This window comes from Rhamphochromis longiceps, linkage group LG2 (assembly GCF_057381845.1).
Source record: "Rhamphochromis longiceps isolate RC_006_pf linkage group LG2, R_longiceps_female_GT1.1, whole genome shotgun sequence".
Lineage (NCBI taxonomy): Eukaryota > Metazoa > Chordata > Actinopteri > Cichliformes > Cichlidae > Rhamphochromis > Rhamphochromis longiceps.
The window spans coordinates 17,024,195-17,030,635 of record NC_140558.1 but is presented as its reverse complement, the minus strand read 5'-3'; the positions used below and the strand labels follow the sequence as shown (position 1 = coordinate 17,030,635).

General features: G+C 40.1%; 1 long non-coding RNA gene across 2 annotated transcripts; it reads right to left on the bottom strand.

Annotated features, from left to right (window-relative positions):
- Window positions 1–1,444: 1,444 nt before the first annotated feature.
- Window positions 1,445–3,807, bottom strand: LOC146677111 (uncharacterized). Of its 2 annotated transcripts, none has more exons than XR_014907486.1 (3): window positions 3,636–3,807; window positions 2,471–2,562; window positions 1,445–1,769 (listed from the first exon to the last, which is right to left on the bottom strand). It is a non-coding gene; the product is annotated as an uncharacterized LOC146677111 (long non-coding RNA). The 2 variants fall into 2 exon arrangements; XR_014907485.1 differs by having other exon boundaries at window positions 2,478–2,562.
- Window positions 3,808–6,441: the final 2,634 nt, after the last annotated feature.

Sequence of the window (6,441 nt, the reverse complement as noted above, 5' to 3'; positions counted from 1 at the left end):
GACGGCTGTGGAGCGTGTGAGCAGCTTCAAGTTCCTGGGAGTCCACATCTCCGAGGATCTCACCTGGACGACCAACTGCTCCAAGCTGGTCAAGAAGGCTCACCAGCGCCTCTTCTTCTTGAGGACTCTGAGGAAGAACCACCTGTCCTCAGACATCCTGGTGAACTTCTATCGCTGCACCATCGAGAGCATCCTGACCAACTGTATAACAGTCTGGTACGGGAACTGCTCTGCCTCGGACCGGAAGGCGTTGCAGAGGGTCGTGAAAACTGCCCAGCGCATCGCCGGAGCACCACTTCCTGCCATAAAAGACATCTACAGGAAGCGGTGTCTGAAAAGGGCTGGGAAAATCATCAAAGACCCCAGTCACCCATCACATGGACTCTTCACCCTCCTGCCCTCTGGGAGGCGCCACAGGAGCCTCCGGACTAAGACCACCAGGTACCGGAACAGCTTCTTCCCCACAGCTGTCAGACTCCTGAACTCTGCCTCCTGACATCTGACCCACGTTAAACTCATGGACTGAACATACACACACCCACAATGGACAACTGTACCCTCAATCACAATAATAACATGGACTGAATCACCACTCACAACCACTAGCACTTTATATAGCCTCTGTAGGAATTATATCTCACTTATCTTAACTGCACTACTGTATAGCTCTGTGTAAATAATCATTCTGTACATTCGATAATCTTTAATCCTACAACTGTTTACAACTTGCATAGTTCCCATTTCTGTATAGCTGTATATCCCAGATTCTGTAAAGTTATTTATTTCATATTCTGTATAGTTTTTCATATTTATATCCTGTTCATATCCTGTACATAGCTTGTACTCACTACAGCCTGTACATACTTATAGTTATAGAATATTCACAACATACTTCATACCGTGTACATTATAACATACCATAATAGACCCATTTCTGTAATATACTCACATATCTATATTATTGCTAATATATATTGTAATATATCTATATCACTAAAGCACTTCTGGATGGATGCAAACTGCATTTCGTTGCCCTGTACCTGTGCATGTGCAATGACAATAAAGTTGAATTCTATTCTATTCTATAAAAGGCCTATAATTAAAGAACAAAGCAGGGTTTGAGTTCGAGTTGCGGCAGACGGTCACTACTTGTAAATGGAACGCAGCCTCCCTACGGCGGACAGCTAATAACAGGAATCGGACGCGGTCCACCCAAGTCCACACCAACCACCATAGCAACCGCCTAGCATGACCTTAGAAACATATTCTGTCTTCATAACTATCAAAAACATGGAATGATTTGCAAAGTGTGAAAGTGTTACAGCTGCAGAGAGCTATGGCGGCATTTTTGGAATATGATAACAGACTTACATCATTAAAACATAAAGGACAGGAGATATTTAGATATTTTTATATTTATATTACATTTTATAGCTGACGGATATTACTAAATAGATAGAATTTACTAAATAGCTGGATGAACATGAAAAATATGTCTATAATAACAAATGACCATGAGAGCCAGTAGAATTAATTCAACTGGACACTCAAAAGACGTCCTTAAATGCTCTTTAAGTGGCAGAACAGATGAACAAACAGTTAATTGCTTACGTGAGATGAAATCTGCTCAGCTACTTTGAAAACAGCTTCTAACTGGTTCCTCCTTTAACAGGATGACTGCTCAGGGGTAAGGCCATCATGCAGTCCAGCAACCTTTATGGTTCTGCTTTGATTCACCAGGAACTATTAGGGAAACCTTCCAGCGCCTCCTGTGAAAGACACAGGCATAAACACACAAACATTTATTAACATGTTACACAGTCTTCCAGTTTGATTTTCTCATCCTGTGGACAACAACGTACATGGATGCAGGTTTATTGTTAACTTTTGTAAGGTTTATTTACTGAACATATCCAGCTGCAGCTCCACTGTGATCCTGAACTGGATAAGCACTTAAGAAAATGTGTCAATAAATGGACGTACATCAACTTACTATATTTATCCAAACAGACGGGACCAATAATGCTTCACTGAGTCAGACTTTTACAGTCTCTTCTATGTAAGAATGTCTCATGCTGATATACCTGCAAACTTGACAACAAAGGTTTTTCAGACTACATGTAGCTGTCCTCTATGTCAGCTAACACATTTACATTCATGTCACACTTATTTCTGCTTTCCCATTTTATAATTATTACTTACATTTTGATTAGATACCTTGAGTTTGTAAATGATCAGATTACATAATTGGAGTACAATGTATCCAATTCAGGGTTGCGGGAGGATGAAGCCTATCCCAGCTGATACAGGACAAAGACAGGCTGCCAGTTTATCGCAGGGCTAACACTTAAATGTTTGATATTTCTTATAATAATCATAATTATGACTATTATTTAAAGGTTTCTTTATAAATACATTTTGATTTTTTATAACCTCTAAAATATAAACCTGAGCTGTTTCAGATTCTGACCTCTGACCTCACTGCAGCTCCCTCTTGGAAGTACGTCTGCTTCTTGTCTTCCCCCAGTGTTGACCGCCTGCCCTTGATATCACGTACTGTACCTGAGGAACAAAAAAGGACAAACACTTGCCTTCATTTAAAAGTACATTCATACAGAGGAAATCTATGGAAACACACTAGTTCACCCTTTGGGAGAAATCAGTTCCTGTGAAACATTTCTGTATATGAACATCATGTGGAGAATGAATGAAATGAGTTCTTCAGGTGACTCAGCAGTCCCACACTGACAAATGAAATCTAGTTAAACTATTAAGCATATTTGCTCTTCTGAAATCTGTGTTAAACAACAACAAACATAAATTAGTAACAAAAATACAGCTGAGTAGAGGCTTTACAAACCACCAGCAGCCATAATGCTAAATTTGAATCTTCAAATGTTTCTGAGCCGTCTTCAACCTGCTTTTAACACATTAAAGTCCCACAGTCAATGCAGCCTGACTCAATCCTAAATGTTCAGCACACAGAGACACAGAGGTACTATTTAAAGTTTAGTGATAACCTGAGTCACTGATCATTTGCAGTATTACAGAGTCTGGCAGTCTTTGCATGATGTCCACGTCACTGTAAGTTTCTAGCTGACTCTCAGGTGTGACAGGTGTGCCAGCAGGAAAGAGTAATAATAACCTGCATCCTGAGGTTTGTCATGCAGGATTAAAGGAGCCAGGCTTTGTTCACACAGCTAGGATTGTATTTTACACTGACCCTGGGTCAGTATAAGTATCATACAGTTTAAACGAAGCACTGAAACTTGCACATATTTATTATAGATGCACTGAAGCTAATCGAGATATTTGCTGTCAATCTGTGGCTGCGATTAAACACTTTACTGGAAACTTTATTAACTAGTAACTTCATCAGTCATGACAGAAGCTAATATTTCTGTGCTAACATCGTTTAACCAGTAACAGCTTTACTCCAATATAAGCTAACGTTTACACCGTAACTTTAAGCTAGCACCATAAAGACGGTAAAACACGTAATAATATCTACAAATGCATCTTAAAGCTGTTATATTAGCACTCTGTGTATTACTAAGATAACCACATTAACATTACTGACACTCGCTGACTTTTAATAGTCATTCTATAAATGCTGTCCGTTTAAATGGTCTTACCTGTACACACTGCATATCCACCGGATTCCAGCCAGAGTGGATTCTGGAGTCTTCCCACGCTCCTGTTAGTGATCCTCCATCTGGATGGATGAGAACAACCTTCTGAACAATCTAGCAGGAGATGGCCCATATCTATGGGACTGATTTGTGCTAATAACGCCCATTGTATGGACTGATAACAGCCGAAGCAGGTGAATAAAGTCACCCAGTAGCTAGCTGTGCCATTACCCAGCATACATCACTCCCTCCGTAAATGCAATAAACGATACAAAAGTATTGTTCTACCTGTTTTTCAGGTAGTTGTTTACATTATATAATTTATTGTGTTCTGTATACGTCACTACAATGTGATTTGGAAAATGTCTAAATATACCGACAACAGGCACTTCCGCAGCAATCTCTTCAATCGGAGGACCCTTCACGTCAATTCCCGACGCGAGAGGGGTACCCTGCGCGTCCATAAGTGCAGCAGAGGGAGCCTGACCATGCGTCACACGTTTGACGAGTTGGGAGTGAGAACGTATTGGCTGCACGCAATGTTGATGGTGAACAGATCAAAACACTGACAGAATCCATGGATTACAGGCTTTTGAGTGTCCTTGCAAAGAAAGCTGGCTATATTGGTCGCTGATTTGTTTTTGTTTTGTTTTTGAATGTCAGAAATGTATATTTGTGAATGTGGAGATGTTATATTGGTTTCACTGGTAAAAAATAAATAATTGAAATGGGTATATATTTGTTTTTTGTTAAGTTGCCTAATAATTATGCACAGTAACAGTCACTTGCACACACAGATATCCCCCTAAATTAGCTAAAACTAAAAACAAACTAAAAACTACTTCCAAAAGCATTCAGCTTTGATATTAATGAGTATTTTGGGTTCATTGAGAACATGGTTGTTGTTGTTCAGTAATAAAATTATTCCTCAAAAATACAACTTGCCTAATAATTCTGCACTCCCTGTATAAATAGTGATTTTAAAGTATTGTGAAGGTCAAGAGCCCTGAACTAGAAAGAAGAAATCATGGAGATGATCAGATTGATGCCAGCATGGAAGTGTGTGTGTGTGTGTGTGTGTGTGTGTGTGTGTGTGTGTGTGTGTGTGTGTGTGTGTGTGTGTGTGTTTGTGTGTGTGTGTGTGTGTGTGTGTGTGTGTGCGTGTGTGTGCGCACCCAGTGTCCATCTGGACCATATGTGCAGTTCACAGAGCACACCTTCAGCAGCTTCAGCAGTGCATGTCTTGAATAGATTATAGCACAGTGCAGTCATGTGGAATACTTCACCCCAGAATTCAGCTATGTCTTCATTTGATGCCTTTCACTCTTTCTCCATCACACAGACACACTAAAAGAGAGTATGACAAAATCCTAGTAAGGAAGGAGGATGGAAGCAGTGTTTTACCATCCATATAATACTGAATCCCACACAGTACAGTACCTGTTACAGTTTTAATATGCAGCAATATATTTTATACTGAAATGGTATGACAACAGTTTGAATCCAGCAGACAGAGATGATTACCAGACTTTGCACGTCCACTGAAGAAAAAGGGCTTGGAGAAAATCAACAGATTTGAATGAAGTTTTTTAAAATTTGGATTCATGATTCCAAGACGATGAGCTAGGAAATTGGTTTGAATGACCTCATAAACTTTTTGGTGAGAATGTTTTTCAGTAATTTCACATGTAAATATAAAAATCTGAGATGCAGATTGGCATGTATGACTCCATGTACCCTGTGGCGCCACCCTCAGGTCAAACACAGGAGCATATTTGTTTGATTCAAGATCTTTTGATTTGTCTCTCTGTGTCCTCATGCTGTGTTGACAGCTGTGCTTGTCTGTTCATGCAGCCTGAGCACTGGCTGAATGAGGAATCATCTGCCAGTCCTCTGTGAGGAATACAAAATGAGTTGTGTGTGTGTGTGTTGTACTAGGGGATACAAGGAGTGCTTCACACAAACATTGTGGAATAAGACATTATATAAAGTCTGACTGTGTCTGTGAGAGGCACTATGTGTGTGTGTTGTTTTGGGGGACACGAGTGCTTCACACAAACACAGTGACATTGTATACATGTTATAAAATAATAATTGCAATTAGGTGCTTTAAAACTAAAATGATCTGACACTTAAACCATCTGATATACACAGCAAGAGAGGTACTGTCGATCGACTGTCAGCTGCTTTCTTTGTGGGCCACCACAGTGGAGCGATGTGTTGTTCACAAACGAGTCGGTTCGAAGAGCAGATTCTTTGTAGAGAACGAGAAGAGTGATTTCCGTTGGGAGAGCAGAATCTTCAGCTGCTGCTGTTCATGCAGGCAGGGACGATGAGCACGCTATATATACTCCAAAGACAGCAAGCGTAGTTGTACAGTCCAGCACAAAGCGACAGAGAGAAAAGGAGGCAAATTTGGCTGGATTTCAGTGATATTGGAGGCAATGAAAATATCCATTAGAGCAAGGTCAACAAAAAACCTGCACAGACACGGAGGACAGCTTACCCTCTCCCTTACACCCACTGATGCTGGAGAAGTGTCCTGTTTTGATCCAAGTATGTCAGCATCCACTGACTTAAAGGAAACTGCAGGTATACCAAAACAAGAACATTTCTTCCAAAACAAATGACCCCAGCCAAACAGCTGAGTCCTGATCAGGCGATAGCTAAGATGATAGCGAATGATTTTTAAGCCATAGTAGTAGTAAATGTATAAAGCTTTTATTTTTTAAGGCTTTTTTAAAGGCTTTTATGAAAACACTAAATAAAAAGTGTGCTTAACAACACAAAAACATTCACATTTGCTAAA